This window comes from Bubalus kerabau, chromosome 15 (genome assembly GCF_029407905.1).
Source record: "Bubalus kerabau isolate K-KA32 ecotype Philippines breed swamp buffalo chromosome 15, PCC_UOA_SB_1v2, whole genome shotgun sequence".
Lineage (NCBI taxonomy): Eukaryota > Metazoa > Chordata > Mammalia > Artiodactyla > Bovidae > Bubalus > Bubalus kerabau.
The window spans coordinates 38,142,182-38,164,621 of NC_073638.1; the positions used below are offsets into that span (position 1 = coordinate 38,142,182).

Sequence of the window (22,440 nt, forward strand, 5' to 3'; positions counted from 1 at the left end):
CAGAGAAGTTAAGTGATTTGTCCAATTGGCCCACTATCATTAAAACAAATATCTCAGACTTCAAGCTATGTTGACCTAGTCCTTTCATTTTTTCAGCAAATATTTATTAAGGACCTGCTAGGCATGGGGATTTAGGGATGAGTATGACATGGTTCTTTCCTAAAGCCTTCAAAGTATTGGAAGGAGGTTGGATAGGAGACAAGGTCAACAATTCCCATGAATGAAGTGACGTGGAGTCACAGTTGAGGGAGGTGCCAACTCATGGAAGGGAGCAGGGAGGGTTGTTAATGAAGGATGGCAGATGAGGTGCAAGGAAAACAGGTCTTGAGGTGCCAGCAGGAATTACCAGGCAGAGAAGAGGATTCCAAGCAGTTGGAACAGCGTGTTCAAGGCTAGAAATGCAATAAAGGACATGATTTGTTTGGGAAATAGCAATAATTTTGTTGTGGCAGAAGACAGTTTTTGAGAGAGAGTGATGAGAGATGAATCTAAAAATTTAGAGGCCAACTCATGAAGTGTTATGAGGAGGAACGTTGGATTTATCCAGTATTCCTAGGGATCCACTGAAAGATCTCAAGCAGAGAGTGACATGATTACATTTATATTTCAGACAGATCACATTAGACAACAGTGTTACTGCCTTGTCGTCATCAGTCCCTTTTGTGCAGCCCTGCTTTTTGAATTTGAGGTTCTTCAGGTTAATCTAAATTTTAGCTTCCACGACCACTGCTGTTGTCATATTTCTCTTTCCTCAATGAGCAGTGTACCCTGAAGGTTCCTTCACCAATCAGCCAGGGTTACAGCATCCTTTCAGAGAAGCGATTCCCAGCCATCTATGGAGAGGTATATCACTTTCACTTGATGTGTTTTCTTAACACATACATATGTCTTTGTGATACACTGCCCTCTGGCCCTGAGATTCTGATAGACCTAAGATTTGGGAAGCTGCATGGGAGTTGATTGGAGAGACTATCATCTTGAAAAAGTTCATTCTTTTAAAGAGTGGGGGGGTGGGGGCACTTCCCTGATGGTCCAGTGATTTAGAATCCACCTTGCAATGCAGGGGATGTAAGTTCGATCCCTGATCGGAGAACTAAGATCCCACATGCTATGGAGCAACTAAGCCTGTGTGCTGCAAATACTGAACCCTTGTGCTCCAGGAACCACAACTAGACAGGCCATGAACCACAATGAAAGATTCCGCATGATGCTCCACAGCTCCCGTGTGGTGCTGCAACTAAGACCCGATACAGCCAAAAAAAAAAAAGAAGAATGGGGATCTGGCCATGGGAATACGTGTCTAATAAGCTCTCAGTTCTGTGGTTCTAATTAAAACATTACAAAATCTTCATGACTATATTAATAATGATAACCTCGGTAGATGGTTCAATGGCAGCCCCCCAAAACTTACGTCCATGTCCTTGAATCTGGCCCCCTGATTTGGAAAGAGTCTTTGAAGTTGTAATTAAGGATACTGAGATGAGATCAGCCTGAAGAATGTCCTCATAAGAGACAGAAGAGAAGAAGACAGGGACGAAGAAGAAGGAAGAGATTGAAGCAATATAGCACAAGCCAAAGAATGTCTGGAACCCCCAGAAGCTGAAAGAGGAAAGGAAGTCTTCTCCCCCAGAGCCTTCAGAAGAAGTGTGGCCCTGCCAACACCTTGATTTCAGACTTCCGGCCTCCAGAATGATGAGAAAATAAACAAGCTGGTGGTTGTTTTACCACCTGGTTCGTGATCATTTGTTACAGCGTGCTTAGGAAACTTGGACAGCTTCTTTCTAATAAGTTGTACATGAAAGTCACTTTTCAGAGGGAAGACAAATTTCAAAACTTCTACCATTCTATAAGTGGTAGAATGCAAATGAATTTGGGCAAGTTAACAATCTCTCTGAGCCAATTTTCTCCACCTAAAAGCATGGAAATAGTAATCATGTCATCACAGAGTGTTTAGATCAGCAGTCCCCAACCTTTCTGGCATCAGGAACCAGTTTCATGGAAGACAATTTTTCAATGGACCTAGGTGGGGGTAGGGAGATATTTTCAAGCTGATTCAAGTGCATTACATTTACTGTGTGTTTTATTTCTATGACTTATTACATCAGCTCCATTTCAGATCATCAGGCATTAGTTCCCAGAGGTTGGGGACCCCTGGTTTATATTATTAAATGAAATAAATGATACCCAGCAGACAATTAGCCAAAAAAAAAAAAAAAAAAACCACCACCACAGATGCTCAAAGATTTATCCATTTGAGAATAGGACCCAACACATACTACACAGACATCCTGGTGAAACAAGGGCTCTCAGGAGAGCCGAGATGGCTCGCATGCAGAGTCCTGGCCCATGTCAGGGTCACGTTTGCATGTAACCACTTAGACCCATCTGGTGTCAGCTCTTGCTCTCACCAGCTAACCACTGCCCTCTCCCTCAACCTTCTCTACTTCCTGTTTACGTAGATTGCTGCTTCCTGGCCAAGGGAACTGAACAGTTTCAGCCAGACTGCTTTTCCCCTGGACCTATGCCAAGACTACCTTCTCTGCTTTCCTTCGTTTCATTCTGCTTTCTTCTTGTTTTAGAAGCCGTCACATTAATGAGGACAGATGCTTGCGGCTCTGAGCAATCCACAGCAAAGCAGTTGCTCCTCTTCCTGGCTGTTGGACTGAATCAAATGGACATGAGAAAAAAACATAGCAGGAATTACGTAGCCATGAAGAAATTGGTCCAGCCCTGCTTGCCTCAGCCTCTTCAGGCTATTGATACTGAGGCTTTTTTCATTCAGCTGTGCTGGTCACAATGCCTCCACTCCCAGGCCTAGCCCTGACCTGTTTGTGTGAAGCTGTCCTGACCACAGTTGGCAGGACAGCAGTGAGTCGAACTTGACCAGAACACCAGGGTGGGAGGCTGCTGAGAGAATCTAATTTGCGATTCTCAATGTGAAATAAATGTCCAAATTATCTGAGAGGCTCTTTCAAAACAGAAAACAAACAAACATTTAAAACTGGAGGATAGGCATGGGTATTTTAGGGGGAAGAAAAAAAAAAGGCAGGTGAAAATGATTTTCCCCACAACTCCAGGTTATCATTCTTTTTAAAAAATTAGTTAATGTATTTATTTTTGGCTGCCCCGAGTTTTTGTCGTTGCGTGCAGGCTTCTCTAGCTGCAGTGCGCAGGGGCGACTTTCTTGTTGCCATGTAAGCTTCTCACTTCGGTGGCTTCTCCTGCTGCGGAGCATGGGCTCTAGGGGGCTCAGGCTTCAGTCTTTGCGGCACATTGGCTTAGTTGCCCGGTGGCATGTGGAATCTTCCTGAACCAGGAATCGAAACCATAATCCCCTGCATTAGCAGACAGATTCTTATCTACTGGACCATCAAGGAAGTCCCAGGTTTATAATTTTTAACACAGGAGATGAGAACATGGCCTCTCATCTGACTGGATTCAAATGTTAGCTTTGCCACCAATGAGCTGTGTGACATTGCACGTGTTACTTAACTTCCCTGTGCCTCAATTTCCTTTTCTGTAAAATAGTAATAATACCTCCCTTCACTCATAAAAAGGAATAAATGAGTTGACAAGTTAAAAGCACTTAGGCTGTATAAGTGTTTGCTAGTATTAGCATTACTTTTATGTTGCTTTTATTGATCTGCTTGAGAAAGAGGAAGTTGATAGAGTATGAAATGCTTTAATGAGTTATTTGAAGATGATGCAGATAGAGGAGATGGTGGAGTTCAGGGTATGACAGTGGAAGTGGAGGTAGTGGAAGCTGAACAGAAGACTGTCATTGGAAGGAGAAAGTTTGGAGGAGTAGTAAAGCAAGTACTGTCTGGAACTAGAGTGCCTGAGTTGAGATCTTGCTTTCTCTACTCAATAGCAGAACAACCACCAGCAGACCTGTTTCCTCATCTATAAAATGGAGATGGTAATAACAGTGGTCAATCTTGTAGGACTGTCATGGAATTCAATGAGTTAATACAGGATATGCTCATTTCTTAGACTAGTGATTGGCACAGAGCAAGTGTTAACTCTTATCCTTAACGTTTTAAGTGGAGATGAGAAGGTCAAAGAACTGAGGGACCAATTGTTAGCTGGACACTGGCATCATCTGAGATGATGGCAAGGTTTGAGGTAAACAAGAACACCGTGAGCCTGTTCACATGAATGAGTGTTCAATAATCAAGTGAGATGACTAGGAGGCTGGTAATAAATCTGTAAGGAGGAGGAGCATGACCAGAGCCAAATGCACTGGCCTCCAAGTGGCTGAGTCTTTCACAAGTGTGTGGAAACGCTTACAGGGAGCAAAGAGGACCCTAACATCATATCCTGGCCCTGAAATGAGCAAATAAATGAAGGCCAAGAGGTAGAGGGAGCTGTCAGAGAACGGGCTGAGACTATAGGAGAGTTTCCTGCCTAGGGACGGACAGTCCAGATGGAGTGAGAGGAGTCGGGAAGGTGGAGAAAGGAAGTGGGGGGGAATCACGTTTGCTATGCATCACAGTGAAAGTTCTATGGACCTTAAATGGTCTAGACCAGCACTGTTCACTAGAATGTCAAGCAGTCATGGAAATGTTCTGTATCCCCACTGTCTGATACAGTAGGCCTATGTGACTACTGAGCCCTTGAAATGAAGCCTGTGTAATCAGTGTTCTTCAACAATCACTGAAGGATTTGAAGATGCAGAATCCCAGGCCCCACTTTCATACACTGAATTAGAATCTCTGCACTTTGGCCCAAGGCTTTATCCCAGAGATCCCCAGGTATACAGCCAAGTTTAGAGAGTGCTGCAAGATCTAAGGAGGCTGGAAAAAATGGGAATCCTTGTGGGTTAAATAAAGGAATGGCTATCATATAAGGTCTGATTTGAGAAGTTTTAATCCTTTTATTCTGAGTGACTCTGATACTTTTTACTTTGAAACTGGCTTGGTTGATACAAGAAAATTTAAAACTAAAAGAGTATAACAGTAGAGAAAATCATGTTATGTTAAAGGTTAATACATACTAGTGTTCTTATTGACTGGCAGGTTCTTACCACTACCACCACCCTGGGCTGGGAAGTGCCACCCTGAAGGAGGGCATGGCAACCGCTCCAGTGTTCCTGCCTAGAGAATTCCATGGACAGAGGAGCCTGATAGGCTCCTGTCCACAGGGTCGCAAAGAGTCAGAGACAACTGAAGCGACATACGCATGCATGCACTAGGGTTTCTATTAGGGAAGAATTAACTGCTTGAGAATAAATATTTTGATAACTGCTAGAATCCAAAAGTGAGAGTGGAAATCCATTTGTGTAAAAGAGAAGGAGAATTTGAGATTTGGAGGGCCCCCTGGGATGGAAAAAATTAGGGAAGAGAAAGAAGAAGGGAAAGAAGTTATGCAAGATGGTGATAGGCTGAGCTCATATAATGTAACAGCACCTCCCCCCCCAACACACACACACTAAAAGAAGTCAAATATAGTTCCCCAAATTACAGATATTCATTGAGCATGTTATTTAACCTCTCTGTGCCTCAGTTTCATCCTCTGTAAAACAATGGTAATATTACTTACCACTTTGTAAAACTTACAGACTTTTTGGTTGGGGTTAACTGTTGAGCTTACAGCTCAACATTCAGAAAACTAAGATCATGGTCCCATCACTTCATGGGAAATAGATGGGGAAACAGTGGGAACAGTGGCTAACTTTATTTTTGGGGGCTCCAAAATCACTGCAGATGGTGATTGCAGCCATGAAATTAAAAGACGCTTACTCCTTGGAAGGAAAGCTATGACCAACCTGGAGAGCATATTCAAAAGCAGAGACATTACTTTGCCAACAAAGGTCTGTCTAGTCAAGGCTATGGTTTTTCCAGTGGTCACGTATGGATGTGAGAGTTGGACTGTGAAGAAAGCTGAGCGCTGAAAAATTAATGGTTTTGAACTGTGGTGTTGGAGAAGACTCTTGAGAGTCCCTTGGACTGCAAGGAGATCCAACCAGTCCATCCTAAAGGAGATCAGTCCTGGGTGTTCATTGGAAGGACTGATACTGAAGCTGAAACTCCAATATTTTGGCCACCTGATGCGAAGAGTTGACTCATTGGAAAAGACCCGGATGCTGGGAGGGATTGGGGGCAGGAGGAGAAGGGGACGACAGAGGATGAGATGGCTGGATGGCAACACCGACTCGATGCACACGAGTTTGGGTGAACTCTGGGAGTTGGTGATGGACAGGGAGGCCTGGCGTGCTGTGATTCATGGGGTCGCAAAGAGTCAGACACGACTGAGCGACTGAACTGAACTGACTGAACTGGTGAAAGCACTGTTTCCTAGCTCTTGGGAAAACAGGTTGGTAAATTAGAACCAGTATGATTAAATACAGAAACCTGGGGCAGAGTCAGGAGACTACTAGCTTCTGAAAATTCCCCCAAATCTGAGGAAAGTTGTGTGTTATCCCACAGTGTAGAATCAAGTGATTGAGGTGATTTCATTGGGCTCATTAATCAGGGAGGCCTCAGCTTTCATCTGGGTCACAGCAGGAAAGAAAGCAAAACATAAAATGGCCTGTGGCCCCTGCTAGTAGAATCCCCAGAACTTTAGGCTGGTTGCATGAGCCACTGTCCACTCACAGACCTCTCTGCTTACCTAGCGGTTATCTGGGGCTGGTCTGTTTTGTTTTTTTTTAATTAGAGTATAATTGCTTTACAATATTGTGTTAGTTTCTGCTGTACCACAAAGTGAATCAGCTACACGTATACGTAGATCCCCTCTCTCTTGAACCGCCCTCCCTCCCACCCCCCCAACCTATCCTCCAGGTCATCACAGTCTGCAGTCCTGTGTTTTCACCATCTTCTCTTCATCACCAGGATGGTCTGGTCACTTCTGACCTCGGATCTTATCATCCCCCAACAAGGGATGTCACAAGAAAGTATGTAGATAAGTGCTCTCATCCTAGAGTCTAAGAATTTAGGGAAGGGAGTCAGCAGTGTGGCCCCCGGTGGTTAGGTGTCTGATTTGCCCTTGAAGGAGGCCAGATTAGGCAGGCAGGGCCTTAGGCAAAAGTGGGGCCCAGGCAGGAGGAATAGTTTTGGGGAGCAGAGGTGTAGAGTTGCCCAGACAGTTGGAATATAACCAGGACAGAGGTGAAAAGCAAATGTATTCCAGGAATATATGTCAGAGATTGAACCTTAGAAGTCAAATCCACATTAAGTTCAAGGAATAAGGGATGGTCAAACATGGAAGAAGGGGCCCAATTTTAGAAGCAACTAAATACAGGAACATAGCAAAGACAGGGCCAAGGCAGAATGTCTGAAAGGAATGGGATTTCTAGCCATAGTGCTAGGCTACCTGTAGCTAAGTTAACCTCTCCTCAGTGAGGGATAAAGGTTGCCCTGCACATGGAAACATACCTTTTTATGTGCATGTGGTAAGATACACATAAGAGTTACTACTTTAACTATTTTTAGTGTGTTCAGTGGCATTGAGTTCATTCACAATTTAGTGCAATATTACCAGCCTCCATCCTCAGAGCTTTTGCATCATGCTTTATTGACTATACCAAAGGCTTTGACTGTGTGGATCACAATAAACTGTGGAAAATTCTGAAAGAGATGGAAATACCAGGCCACCTGGCCTGCCTCTTGAGAAATCTGTATGCAGGTCAGGAAGCAACAGTTAGAACTGGACATGGAACAACAGACTGATTCCAAATAGGAAAAGGAGTACGTCAAGGCTGTATATTGTCACCCTGCTTATTTAACTTATATGCAGAGTACATCATGAGAAACGCTGGGCTGGAAGAAGCACAAGCTGGAATCAAGATTGCCAGAGAAATATCAATAACCTAAGATATGCAGATGATACCACCCTTATGGCAGAAATTGAAGAAGAACTAAAGAGACTCTTGATGAAAGTGAAAGAGGAGAGTGAAAAAGTTGGCTTAAAGCTCAACATTCAGAAAACGAAGATCATGGCATCTGGTCCCATCACTTCATGGCAAACAGAAGGGGAAACAGTAGAAACAGTGGCTGACTTTATTTTGGGGGGCTCTAAAATCACTGCAGATGGTGACTGCAGCCATGAAATTAAAAGACACTTACTCCTTGGAGGGAAAGTTATGACCAACCTAGACAGCATATTAAAAAGCAGAGACATTACTTTGCCAACACAGGTGCATCTAGTCAAGGCTATGGTTTTTCCAGTGGTCATGTATGGACGTGAGAGTTGGACTATAAAGAAAGCTGAGTGCCAAAATATTGATGCTTTTGAACTGTGGTGTTGGAGAAGACTCTTGAGAGTCCCTTGGACTGCAAGGAGATCCAACCAGTCCATCCTAAAAGAGATCAGTCCTGAGTGTTCATTGGAAGGACTGATGTTGAAGCTGAAACTCCAATACTTTGGCCACCTGATGTGAAGAGCTAACTCATTTGGAAAGACCCTGATGCTGGGAAAGACTGAAGGCGAAAAGAGAAGGGGATGACAGAGGATGAGATGGCTGGATGGCATCACCGACTCAATGGATATGAGTTTGGGTGAACTCCAGGAGTTGGTGATGGACAGGGAGGCCTGGCGTGCTGCGGTCCACGGGATCACAAAGAGTCAGACAGGACTGAGCGACTGAACTGAACTGAAGTGAATCTGAAACTTCGTACGCATTAAACAACAACTCCCCATTTCCTGCTCCCTCCTGCCCCTTGTAGCCACTGTTCTACTTTCTGTTTCTATGAATTTCATGCATCTGTGCTACATGCTAGCTCGGTTCAGTCATGCCTGACTCTGTGCAACCCTATGGACTGTAGCCGCCAGGCTCCTCTGTCCATGGAGTTTTCCAGGCTAGAACACTGGAGTGAGTTGCTATGACCTCCTCCAGGGGATCTTCCCGACCCAGGGATTGAACCTGCATCTCTAATGTCTCTTGCATTGACAGGCGGGCTCTTTAACACTAGCACAACCTAGGGAGTGCCGCTCATCCGGTACTTCAAATAAGTGGAATGATACAATATTTTTCCTTTTATGCCTGGTTTATGATACATATTTTTAAAATATCCCCTCGAAGTTCCTAAGGAACATGTCATACATTCCCCAGGTCATGTCTCAACTAGATCTGCAAGTAAACCAGCCACCTGCCACTTATCCACCACTGGTTCTGATTTTCCCTTTGAGGGAGATGAGTGCAGTCAAGAGGAAGGCATCTACCTTCTCACTTTCCATTGTGTTTGCTGGTGCTGCCAATTTGCCTCCTCTGCCCTCCAACCTTGATCACTATTCCCAGTGTTAGCTCTGTTTAATCGCACCACAGCCCTCTTTAACCCCAAAGTGGAATGAAATTGCTGTTCTAAAGAGTGAAACATTTTTCAACAAACCTTAGGTAGTCTGGCATCTAAACACGTGTGTCTCACTTGTTTCTCACTCTGTGATACCATCTACCTCAGCCTCCCTCACCTGCCTGTGTGTGCCCACAGTGAGACGGATATCCCCTTCTGCTACCCACTACCACTCTGCTCTCGCCTACATCCTGCTCTGCTTTCCCAGCACCTCTGCCCTCCCCCTGGGATTAGGGCCTATTTCATCATTCCCTCTCTATTCAGAGTTATCATCCATCTGTCTAGAGTCTCAATCATTAGTTCCCATGGTCGTTATTATCCTTTATCCTGGAAGGTCTAAGAGTCTTCATGTAGGACTTGCGTGGTGGTCCAGTAGTTAAGAATACATCTGCCAATGCAAGGGACACAGGTTCAATCCTGGTTCAGGAAGATCCCACATGCCACTCAGGGCCACTAAGCCCGTGCCCCTCAACTACTGAGCTTGTGCTCTAAAACCCATGAGCTGCAACTGCTGAACCCAGTGCCACAACTACTGAAGTGCATACACCCTAGAGCCCGTGCTCCACAGAGAAGCCCAAGCACCACGACTAGAGAGTAGCCCCTGATCACCACAACTAGAGAAAGCCCGTGCACAGCCATGATGATCCAGCACAGTCAAAGGTAAATAAATACATAAATATAATAAATAAACTATAAAAATTTGTAAACAGCCCTCATGCAATCAGACCCCTGGTGGCAGCAGTGACCTCCCAGAACTCTCAGGGTGACATGCAGTTGAGCCTCACCATGACCCTTGGAACTCATGAATTTTTTTTTTTTTTTTTTTTTTTTTTTTTTTTTTTTTTAATTTTATTTTATTTTTAAACTTTACATAACTGTATTAGATTTGCCAAATATCAAAATGAATCCGCCACAGGTATACATGTGTTCCCCATCCTGAACCCTCCTCCCTCCTCCCTCCCCATTCCATCCCTCTGGGTCATCCCAGTGCACCAGCCCCAAGCATCCAGTATCGTGCATCGAACCTGGACTGGCAACTCATTTCATACATGATATTTACATGTTTCAATGCCATTCTCCCAAATCTTCCCACCCTCTCCCTCTCCCACAGAGTCCATAAGACTGTTCTATACATCAGTGTCTCTTTTGCTGTCTCGTACACAGGGTTATTGTTACCCTCTTTCTAAATTCCATATATATGCGTTAGTATACTGTATTGGTGTTTTTCTTTCTGGCTTACTTCACTCTGTATAATAGGCTCCAGTTTCATCCACCTCATTAGAACTGATTCAAATGTATTCTTTTTAATGGCTGAATAATACTCCATTGTGTATATGTACCACAGCTTTCTTATCCATTCATCTGCTGATGGACATCTAGGTTGCTTCCATGTCCTGGCTATTATAAACAGTGCTGCGATGAACATTGGGGTACTCGTGTCTCTTTCCCTTCTGGTTTTCTCAGTGTGTATGCCCAGCAGTGGGATTGCTGGATCATAAGGCATGTCTATTTCCAGTTTTTTAAGGAATCTCCACACTGTTCTCCATAGTGGCTGCACTAGTTTGCATTCCCACCAACAGTGTAAGAGGGTTCCCTTTTCTCCACACCCTCTCCAGCATTTATTACTTGTAGACTTTTGGATTGCAGCCATTCTGACTGGTGTGAAATGGTACCTCATAGTGGTTTTGATTTGCATTTCTCTGATAATGAGTGATGTTGAGCATCTTTTCATGTGTTTGTTAGCCATCTTTATGTCTTCTTTGGAGAAATGTCTATTTAGTTCTTTGGCCCATTTTTTGATTGGGTCATTTATTTTTCTGGAGTTGAGCTGTAGGAGTTGCTTGTATATTCTCGAGATTATTTGTTTGTCAGTTGCTTCATTTGCTATTATCTTCTCCCATTCTGAAGGCTGTCTTTTCACCTTGCTAATAGTTTCCTTTGATGTGCAGAAGCTTTTAAGGTTAATTAGGTCCCATTTGTTTATTTTTGCTTTTATTTCCAATATTCTGGGAGGTGGGTCATAGAGGATCCTGCTGTGATGTATGTCAGAGAGTGTTTTGCCTATGTTCTCCTCTAGGAGTTTTATAGTTTCTGGTCTTACGTTTAGATCTTTAATCCATTTTGAGTTTATTTTTGTGTATGGTGTTAGAAAGTGTTCTAGTTTCATTCTTTTACAAGTGGTTGACCAGAGTTCCCAGCACCACTTGTTAAAGAGATTGTCTTTAATCCATTGTATATTCTTGCCTCCTTTGTCGAAGATAAGGTGTCCATATGTGCGTGGATTTATCTCTGGGCTTTCTATTTTGTTCCATTGATCTATATTTCTGTCTTTGTGCCAGTACCATACTGTCTTGATAACTGTGGCTTTGTAGTAGAGCCTGAAGTCAGGTAGGTTGATTCCTCCAGTTCCATTCTTCTTTCTCAAGATCGCTTTGGCTATTCGAGGTTTTTTGTTTTTCCATACAAATTGTGAAATTATTTGTTCTAGCTCTGTGAAGAATGCTGTTGGTAGCTTGATAGGGATTGCATTGAATCTATAGATTGCTTTGGGTAGTATACTCATTTTCACTACATTGATTCTTCCAATCCATGAACATGGTATATTTCTCCATCTGTTAGTGTCCTCTTTGATTTCTTTCACCAGTGTTTTATAGTTTTCTATATATAGGTCTTTAGATTCTTTAGGTAGATATATTCCTAAGTATTTTATTCTTTCCGTTGCAATGGTGAATGGAATTGTTTCCTTAATTTCTCTTTCTGTTTTCTCATTATTAGTGTATAGGAATGCAAGGGATTTCTGGGTGTTGATTTTATATCCTGCAACTTTACTATAGTCATTGATTAGTTCTAGTAATTTTCTGGTGGAGTCTTTAGGGTTTTCTATGTAGAGGATCATGTCATCTGCAAACAGTGAGAGCTTTACTTCTTCTTTTCCAATTTGGATTCCTTTTATTTCTTTTTCTGCTCTGATTGCTGTGGCCAAAACTTCCAAAACTATGTTGAATAGTAATGGTGAAAGTGGGCACCCTTGTCTTGTTCCTGACTTTAGAGGAAATGCTTTCAATTTTTCACCATTGAGGATAATGTTTGCTGTGGGTTTGTCATATATAGCTTTGATTATGTTGAGGTAGGTTCCTTCTATTCCTGCTTTCTGGAGAGTTTTGATCATAAATGGATGTTGAATTTTGTCAAAGGCTTTCTCTGCATCTATTGAGATAATCATATGGTTTTTATTTTTCAATTTGTTAATGTGGTGTATTACATTGATTGATTTGCGGATATTGAAGAATCCTTGCATCCCTGGGATAAAGCCCACTTGGTCATGGTGTATGATCTTTTTAATGTGTTGTTGGATTCTGATTGCTAGAATTTTGTTAAGGATTTTTGCATCTATGTTCATCAGTGATATTGGCCTGTAGTTTTCTTTTTTTGTGGGATCTTTGTCAGGTTTTGGTATTAGGGTGATGGTGGCCTCATAGAATGAGTTTGGAAGTTTACCATCCTCTGCAATTTTCTGGAAGAGTTTGAGCAGGATAGGTGTTAGCTCTTCTCTAAATTTTTGGTAGAATTCAGCTGTGAAGCCGTCTGGACCTGGGCTTTTGTTTGCTGGAAGATTTTTGATTACAGTTTCAATTTCCGTGCTTGTGATGGGTCTGTTAAGATTTTCTATTTCTTCCTGATCGAGTTTTGGAAAGTTGTACTTTTCTAAGAATTTGTCCATTTCTTCCACGTTGTCCATTTTATTGGCATATAATTGTTGATAGTAGTCTCTTATGATCCTTTGTATTTCTGTGTTGTCTGTTGTGATCTCTCCATTTTCATTTCTAATTTTATTGATTTGATTTTTCTCCCTTTGTTTCTTGATGAGTCTGGCTAATGGTTTGTCAATTTTATTTATCCTTTCAAAGAACCAGCTTTTGGTTTTGTTGATTTTTGCTATGGTCTCTTTTGTTTCTTTTGCATTTATTTCTGCTCTAATTTTTAAGATTTCTTTCCTTCTGCTAACCCTGGGGTTCTTCATTTCTTCCTTTTCTAGTTGCTTTAGGTGTAGAGTTAGGTTATTTATTTGACTCTTTTCTTGTTTCTTGAGGTGTGCCTGTATTGCTATGAACTTTCCCCTTAGGACTGCTTTTACCGTGTCCCACAGGTTTTGGGTTGTTGTGTTTTCATTTTCATTCGTTTCTATGCAAATTTTGATTTCTTTTTTGATTTCTTCTGTGATTTGTTGGTTATTCAGCAGCGTGTTGTTCAGCCTCCATATGTTGGATTTTTTAATAGTTTTTCTCCTGTAATTGAGATCTAATCTTACTGCATTGTGGTCAGAAAAGATGCTTGGAATGATTTCTATTTTTTTGAATTTACCAAGGCTAGCTTTATGGCCCAGGATGTGATCTATCCTGGAGAAGGTTCCATGTGCGCTTGAGAAGAAGGTGAAATTCATTGTTTTGGGATGAAATGTCCTATAGATATCAATTAGGTCTAACTGGTCTATTGTATCATTTAAAGTTTGTGTTTCCTTGTTAATTTTCTGTTTAGTTGATCTATCCATAGGTGTGAGTGGGGTATTAAAGTCTCCCACTATTATTGTGTTATTGTTAATTTCTTCTTTCATACTTGTTAGCATTTGTCTTACATACTGCGGTGCTCCCGTGTTGGGTGCATATATATTTATAATTGTTATATCTTCTTCTTGGATTGATCCTTTGATCATTATGTAGTGACCATCTTTGTCTCTTTTCACAGTCTTTGTTTTAAAGTCTATTTTATCTGATATGAGTATTGCTACTCCTGCTTTCTTTTGGTCCCTATTCGCATGGAAAATCTTTTTCCAGCCCTTCACTTTCAGTCTGTATGTGTCCCCTGTTTTGAGGTGGGTCTCTTGTAGACAACATATGCAGGGGTCTTGTTTTTGTATCCATTCAGCCAGTCTTTGTCTTTTGGTTGGGGCATTCAACCCATTTACGTTTAAGGTAATTACTGATAAGTATGACCCCGTTGCCATTTACTTTATTGTTTTGGGTTCGAATTTATACACAATTTTTGTGTTTCCTGTCTAGAGAATATCCTTTAGTATTTGTTGGAGAGCTGGTTTGGTGGTGCAGAATTCTCTCAGCTTTTGCTTGTCTGAAAAGCTTTTGATTTCTCCTTCATACTTGAATGAGATCCTTGCTGGGTACAATAATCTGGGCTGTAGATTATTTTCTTTCATCCTTTTAAGTATGTCTTGCCATTCCCTCCTGGCTTGAAGAGTTTCTATTGAAAGATCAGCTGTTATCCTTATGGGAATTCCCTTGTGTGTTATTTGTTGTTTTTCCCTTGCTGCTTTTAATATTTGTTCTTTGTGTTTGATCTTTGTTAATTTGATTACTATGTGTCTTGGGGTGTTTCGCCTTGGGTTTATCCTATTTGGGACTCTCTGGGTTTCTTGGACTTGGGTGATTATTTCCTTCCCCATTTTAGGGAAGTTTTCAACTATTATCTCCTCAAGTATTTTCTCATGGTCTTTCTTTTTGTCTTCTTCTTCTGGGACCCCTATGATTCGAATGTTGTAGCGTTTAATATTGTCCTGGAGGTCTCTGAGATTGTCCTCATTTCTTTTAATTCGTTTTTCTTTTATCCTCTCTGATTCATTTATTTCTACCATTCTATCTTCTAATTCACTAATCCTATCTTCTGCCTCTGTTATTCTACTATTTGTTGCCTCCAGAGTGTTTTTAATTTCACTTATTGCATTATTCATTATATATTGACTCTTTTTTATTTCTTCTAAGTCCTTGTTAAACCTTTCTTGCATCTTCTCAATCCTTGCCTCCAGGCTATTTATCTGTGATTCCATTTTAATTTCAAGATTTTGGATCAATTTCACTATCATTATTCGGAATTCTTTATCAGGTAGATTCCCTATCTCTTCCTCTTTGGTTTGGTTTGGTGGGCATTTATCCTGTTCCTTTATCTGCTGGCTATTCCTCTGTCTCTTCATCTTGTTTAAATTGCTGAGTTTGGGGTGTCCTTTCTGTATTCTGGCAGTTTGTGGAGTTCTCTTTATTGTGGCGTTTCCTCGCTGTGTGTGGGTTTGTACAGGTGGCTTGTCAAGGTTTCCTGGTTAGGGAAGCTTGTGTCGATGTTCTGGTGGATGGAGCTGTATTTCTTCTCTCTGGAGTGTAATGAAATGTCCAGTAATGAGTTATGAGATGTCTATGGTTTTGGGGTGACCTTGGGCAGCCTGTATCTTGAAGCTCAGGGCTGTGTTCCTTTGTTGCTGGAGAATTTGCTTGTTATGTCTTTCCCTGGAACTTGTTGGCCCTTGTGTGGTGCTTGGTTTCAGTGTCGGTATGGAGGCGTTTGATGAGCTCCTGTCAATTAATGTTCCTTGGAGTCAGGAGTTCCCTGGAGTCAGGGATTGGACTTAAGCCTCCTACTTCCAGTTATCGGTCTTAATTTTACAGTAGTTTCAAAACTTCTCCTTCTATCCAGCACCACTGATAAAACATCTACGTTAAAGATGAAAAGTTTCTCTACTGTGAGGGTCACTCAGAGAGGTTCACAGCGTTACATGGAGAAGAGAAGAGGGAGGAGGGAGTTAGAGGTGACCCAAATGAGATGAGGTGGAATCAATAGTGGAGAGAGTGGGCTAGCCAGTAGTCACTTCCTTATGTGCACTCCACAACTGGACCACTCAGAGATGTTCACGGAGTTATACAGGGAAGAGAAGAAGGAGGCAGGAGACAGAGGTGGCCAGAAGGATAAAAGGGGGAAATGAAAAGGCGGGAGACAGATCCAGCCAGTAATCAGTTCCTTAAGTGTTCTCCACCGTCTGGAACACACAGAAATTCACAGAGTTGGGTAGAGTAGAGAGGGGTTAGGGAGGAGATACAGGTGACCTGGTGGAGAAAATGGAGAGTCCAAAGGGAGAGAGAGCAGTCAAGCCAGTAATCTCGTACACTAGTGAAAAATGGGTCCTGAAGATTGGGTTCTTAAAGGTACAAAATTGGTAACAAATACATAAAAACAAAAATTAGAAATTAGAGTAGAGTTTGGAATTTCAAAAATGTGATGTTAATGAAAAGGAGAAGGAAAAGAATGAGAGAAAAAACGAACAAAGAAAAACAAACAAGGTCGTGAAAGTAATAAAGAAACTACAGGTACAAAATTGATAACTAATACCAAACAGCAAAAATTAAAAATCCAGAGTAGAGTTTGGAATTTCAAAAATACAACGTTAAGAAAAAAAAAAAAAAAAAAAAAAGAAGAAGAAGAAAAATAAAGAGAGAAAACAAACAAACCAACAAAAACAATGTCGCAAAAATTATAAAGAAAATACAGGTACAAAATTGATATCAAATACCAAAAAGCATAAATTAAAAATCTTGAGTAGAGTTTGGAATTGCAGATATACGATGTTATATAAAAGAAGAAGAGAAAGAAACAGAGGAAAAAAAAAAAAAAAAAAGTCACAGCAATTATGAAAAAAACTATAGGTACAAAATTGATAACATATATCAAAAGGCTAAAATTAAAAATCTAGAGTAGAGTTTGGAATTTCAAAAATGCAATGTTAAAGAAAAGAAGAAAAAGAAAAAAGAAAAAAAAAAAAACCACGGTCAAAAAATTATAAAATATATATATGAAGTTTGCTGAAGAAGAAAAAAAAAAAAAAAAATAGGGTCTTTTTTTTTTTTTGCAAAGTAATAGTTATAAAAGTGAAAATTAAAGGACAATAGAGGACTTAAAAAAAATTTTTTTTTTTTTTTTTTAATTAAAAAAAAAAAGAAAGAAAGAAAGATTGATCGTAAAAATAGTAAAAATATATCTAGGTCTTTCTCTGGTTTTGTTGTGAGTATTGTGGGTTCAGTTCATTTTTGGCAGTTCCTTAGTCCGACTTATATTTCTCAAGATCTATAGGCCCCTTCCTATGTAATCCGTAGTAACCACAGGGTTTTAATCTATGGCCTGTAGCTTCCAAGGCGTTTCCCTCTGTTAGAGCTTCTTCTGTTTGCTGGTCTCTTCAGTGTCTGGTTCCCGCCCTGACACAAAGGGGACGGTGGAGGACCCTATTTTTTTTTTTTTTTTTTTAATTTAGGCTCACTTGTTCAGCCGCGCTGTGTGGAGGGAGGGAGGGATGCTGCAAACAGATAACACTGGCGTGCGCTCGAAGTGCCTCGGCCACACTGGGTCTGCCCCCGCTCACGGCGCGTGTAACCTCCCTGCCCACACTGCTTGGGCTCTAGGTTGTTCTGCCGGGAACAATCAGAGGCCGGCCCTGGACTGAGCTCCCAGGTCCAAGCCGCTCAGGTTCAGGCACTCGGGTAGTCCTCAGAGGCGCAGACTCGGTTGGGCCTGCGTTTTGTGTTCTTCCCAGGTCGAGCAGCTCAGGCGATGAGGTGCTTGGCGGGCGCCAATGCTGCGACTTATCGCCTCCCCGCCACTCGGTTATCTGGGTGTAAAACCGGCGCACCTTCTCAGGCAGATGTTGACCGTCCAGACCCCCAAGAAGTTTTAGTTAGCAAAGAAGCCTGCTTACAGTTTTATAGATAGTGTCTCTCTGGGGCTGCGATTGCCCCCTTCCGGCTCTGGTTGCCTGTCACCGGAGGGGGAGGTCTGCAGCCGGCTATCTCTGTTCAGTCCTTTGTTCTGTGCGCGGGCCTGGCGGTGTCTTAGGTTAGGGCTGGCTTTTCGCGTGGTAGATATCCCACAGTCTGGTTTGCTAGCCCAAATTATTTCGCTCAGATAGCGCTCAGGACATTCGGCCCGATTCTTACTCTAAGGGACACAGCCCGTGCCGCACTTCCCTGCCCAGCCCCCGCTTGCTAATGCCGTGTGCAGGCGTCTGCGCTGCTTCTCCGCTGGGGGAGTTCCCGTAGGGCTCACAATCCGCGATTTTTAATTGTTTATTTTTTTTTTTTTTTCCCCTCCCTTTTATGTTGCCCTCTGTGCTTCCAAAGCTCGGCACAGATTCGGCAGTGAGAGGGTTTCCTGGTGTTTGGAAACTTCTCTCTTTTTAAGACTCCCTTCCCGGGACGGAACTCCGTCCCTCCCTCTTTTGTCTCTTTTTTTGTCTTTTATATTTTTTCCTACCTCCTTTCGAAGAGTTGGGCTGCTTTTCTGGGTGCCTGATGTCCTCTGCCGGCATTCGGAAGTTGTTTTGTGGAATTTACTCGATGTTTAAATGCTCTTTTGATGAATTTGTGGGGGAGAAAGTGTTCTCCCCGTCCTACTCCTCCGCCATCTTGGCTCCTCCTCCGGAACTCATGAATTTTTGAAAGAGATAAAGGAGGGGCAAGTTGAAGAGTATGGTTCAATGACCAGACCCTGTCAGAGGGCTTTGCTGAAAGGCTATTGCCAACTATAGAGGGTCAAAAACTATCCTCAGGGTCTGAAAGTGAACACTGAACAGGAGGAAAGTATATTTTGCTTTGATAAAATCAGATCCTGACTGCTTCGTCTACTAGGTGGGTGACTTTCGAAAATGATTTAATCTGGATAACCCACAGTTTTCTTATTTGAAAAATTGAAAAATATAGTACATAGCATATAGGGTCTATCCTATATAGATTCATATTGGCTATAAGAAACAGAAATATAAACAGTTTCAACAATATTCTTTTGTTTTTCTTTCACACCAAAGTGTGTGTAGTTTCTGAAGTAGAAACTCCAGAGCTGTTCCACAGTGTCCTCAGGGACCCAGGGCCACTTCACTGCTCTCCATACCTTCTGTGTGGCCTCATGGTCCTCGATTGTGACTAGACTGGCAACCATTGCATCTGTCTTCCATGAAGCAGGCTGGACAAAGGGATGAAGAAAGGGTAAAGGGCATGCACCTTCTGTCTTTTGAAGAAAATTGCCAGAAGCTGCCATACAATATTTCTGCTTACATCTCATTGACAAGAATGTAGTCACACAATCACATCTAAGCTGGAAGGGAGGCTGGGAAATTCCAGGCAGCCTTGTGCACAGCTAAAAATCAGGAATCCTATGGCCATGAATGAGGAACAAGGTGGGTTTGGTAGGGGGGCAGCATTCTGAGGCTCTGTTACATGAGTTACTTATTGTAAAGATTAATGTATTCCATCAATAAATGTTGGCTATTTTTAATAGACTTCCTTGAGAGATTACTAAGGAGTAACTCAGGGAAGCAGAAATAAGAGTGTCCCCAAATGAAGGGGCTTCCCAGGTAGCTCAGATGGTAAAGTATCTGCCTGCAATGCAGGAGACCCGTGTTCGATCTCTGGGTCGGGAAGATCCCCACATAAAGAGAAGATGTACCTGTCATTTTACCCTTTGTTAAGATAATGACTCACCCAGACATTGTAGCCTATGAGGTGCTAACTTAAAATTTTCAAAGTTGTTATCTCCTTCATTTCACAGGGCTCTGCTCACTTTGAAAGTATCTTATTGACTCACTCTGAGCCAACCAGTGTCATGTCTAGGCAGACTCTCAGAAGTCTGCCTAGATGTATCAATATCAAAAGATCCGTGTAAAGACCCGGATCCAATTCCTGGTAGGGAAGATCCCCTGGCGAAGGAAATGCAACCCACTCCAGTAGTCTTGCCTGGTGAATCCCATGGACAGAGGCGCCTGCAGGCTATATGGCCTTGGGGTCACAAGAGTTGGACACGACTTAGCGACTAAACCACCACCACCACATTCCTCCCACAGCCTCTGACCACATTCAGTGGATGATCAAGGCCCTGGAAGAATTGACCGATTAGCTGGGCATAACTAGGACAGAATTCTGGAACTGTAGGGATGTGGAGGTCAGATTCCAGTCTCATAGCCTTTAAGAGTCTATGTTAGCAGAACTACTTCCCATCTTTTCCTGTTGAAATATTACATTGAATCCCAATATATAAAACTGGTAACAGTAGAGCTGGTCTGATTAAAGGTGGGGAGAGCCCAAAACCCAGTCCACCCTTCTTGCCTCTTACCAAACACCTTCAGTCCTTACATGTGGACTCCCTAGGTATCTCCAAGAAGCTCCAGGGCTCGTTCCACTAGCCTCAGTTTGAATGTCCTTATTCTGATCCATTCTCTTGCTTTAAGAGCTGGTCATGTGAAAGGGAAAGGAAAAAGTTTTAGAGTCAGACAGTCCAGGTGTCACACGTTGAGTTATTACTAGTTGTGTGACTATCGGGCCTCAATTTTCACATTTGTAAAATGGAGTTGATGAAAGCTGCTTTCCTGCGTTCTAATAAGATTTACAGTGAGTTCATGAATATAAAGTTCCTAGCACAATGCAGCTTCTCAATAAATGCTAGATCCGTTTCTTCTTTTCCCTCGCCTTAAGGTAGGATGATAGCTAGCACATCTTTAACATAGTTTAATATCTCTTCCCCACCACACTGAGCACTGTGCATGTAGATGAGTGTGCCTTTATGCATGTGTCTAGAAACATACAGGTCACCACTGGAGAGTTTTCAGTACTGGCAGCTAACGATTATTGTAGTCTGTGAAAACTGTCCTCAGGCATTAATTAAGTTAATGAAAGTGCTATCAGATAAGACTGGGATAGCATAGAATGAACCAATCGGCTTCTTACGTTTGTATTTTTTTTTCCCCACAACGTGTGGCATGTGGAATCTTAATTCCCCTGCAAGGGGCTGAACCTGTGGCCCCTTCAGTGGAAGCAGGGTCTGAACCACTGGATCACCCGTGGAGTCTTAACTACTGGGCTACCACTGGAAATCCCTGTTTGAAAATATTAATCAAAAAAATGGAATCTATTAATGTTAGCCTGGCTATCACAATAAAGAATATGAATGTTTTTGAAGAAATAAAGAATAATTTCTCCTACCCACCTATTTGCGCAGAGCACCCAGAGCACCCTCATGCTCAGTATAAGGCACTTTGGATCACTTTATATAAAAGTGAAGGGGAGGGACCAGTCAGGCTAGAGACCAGCACCTTACTATGGGGTTCATGAATCCCAGCACAAAGAGGATGGCTCAGGCCTGGCATCCGAGGGAGCTTACTCATTCTAGAATCAGAGAGCAGGGCACAGTGAGTAATGTTGAAAGCAGAATGATGGCCCCCAAAGACATCCACATGCTATCTCTGGAACCTATGGATATGTAATCTGACATGGCAAGTGGGAATTCTGGAATTAAGGCAAGGTTGCAAATGGAATTAAGGTTGCTAATTGGCTGACCTTAAAATAAGGAGATTATCCTGTATTACTCAGGTGGGCCCAATGCAATCATAGAGTCTTGAGTGTGGAAGAGGAAGAATCAGAAGAACATGTGTTGATGGAAGCAGAGGTTGGAACATAGCAGTGTGAAGACTCAACCTGCCATTGCTGGCTTTAAAGATGGAAGGAGGCCATAAACCAAGAACTGCAGGTGGTCTTTAGAAGCTGGAAAAGGTAAGGAAAGATTGCCCCCTCTAAGGCCTCTAGAAAGGAAGAAAACCCTGCTGACACCTTGATTTTAGCCCAGTGAGATCCATTTTGGTTTTCTAAACTGCAAAACTCTAAGGTAATGAATTTGTGTTGTTTAAGCACCAAGGTTGTAATAATTTGACACAGAAGCAGTTGGAAACTAATACAATGGGTGATGGGCAAATGCTGGGAGATTATACAAGGCAGTGGTAGGCAGGAGGCATCCATAAGCCCAGCTGTGGGAAACAAATGTCACAGAAGCTGGAGAGGTGAAGCCCAGCGTGTCGAGGCTTACAATAGCTTAATAGCCATCGCTCTGGGCCATTGGTTCATTTCTCGGGTAAGTTGGAGATGGCTACTCCTTACCCCTTCAAGCCTGCTGAAGTAGGGCAAGAGGAAATACGGGCACACTTTTCCAAAGTGAGCCTTCGGTGCCTTTTTTAATCAGTCACCAAATGATCTCAGGAATGAATGATCTCCAGAGGCCCCACTCTGGTCCCTGCTGGGCAATCCTGCGGGTGTCCTGACACTTCCACAGTCGGGATTGCTTCTCAGACCCAGGCTCACATGTCCCTGTGAGCACCTGTCTTGCTCTTACAGATTCTTCAAAATTCTGTATATTTTGCTTTCATTCTCAGAGCTGAGAAGAAAAGGAAATATCTCACCAGGTGTAAGAAAATACCACAAGATGATAGTATTATGAATAATAGCAATAGATAACATTTGAGTTTCCTAAGAACGCTTCACAAAAACACCACAGACCTCACTTCTTTGAA

The 22,440-nt window shown here is 42.3% G+C and overlaps 1 long non-coding RNA gene across 1 annotated transcript in view; it reads right to left on the minus strand.

Annotated features, from left to right (window-relative positions):
- Nucleotides 1-18,836: 18,836 nt before the first annotated feature.
- Nucleotides 18,837-22,440, minus strand: part of LOC129628916 (uncharacterized) — a 33,680-nt gene continuing 30,076 nt past the window's right edge. Inside the window, exons 2-3 of the long non-coding RNA XR_008702985.1 lie at nt 20,217-20,333; nt 18,837-19,070 (exon numbers count right to left, since the gene is read on the minus strand). This is a non-coding gene — a long non-coding RNA (uncharacterized LOC129628916). The remainder of the gene's footprint in view (nt 19,071-20,216; nt 20,334-22,440) is intronic.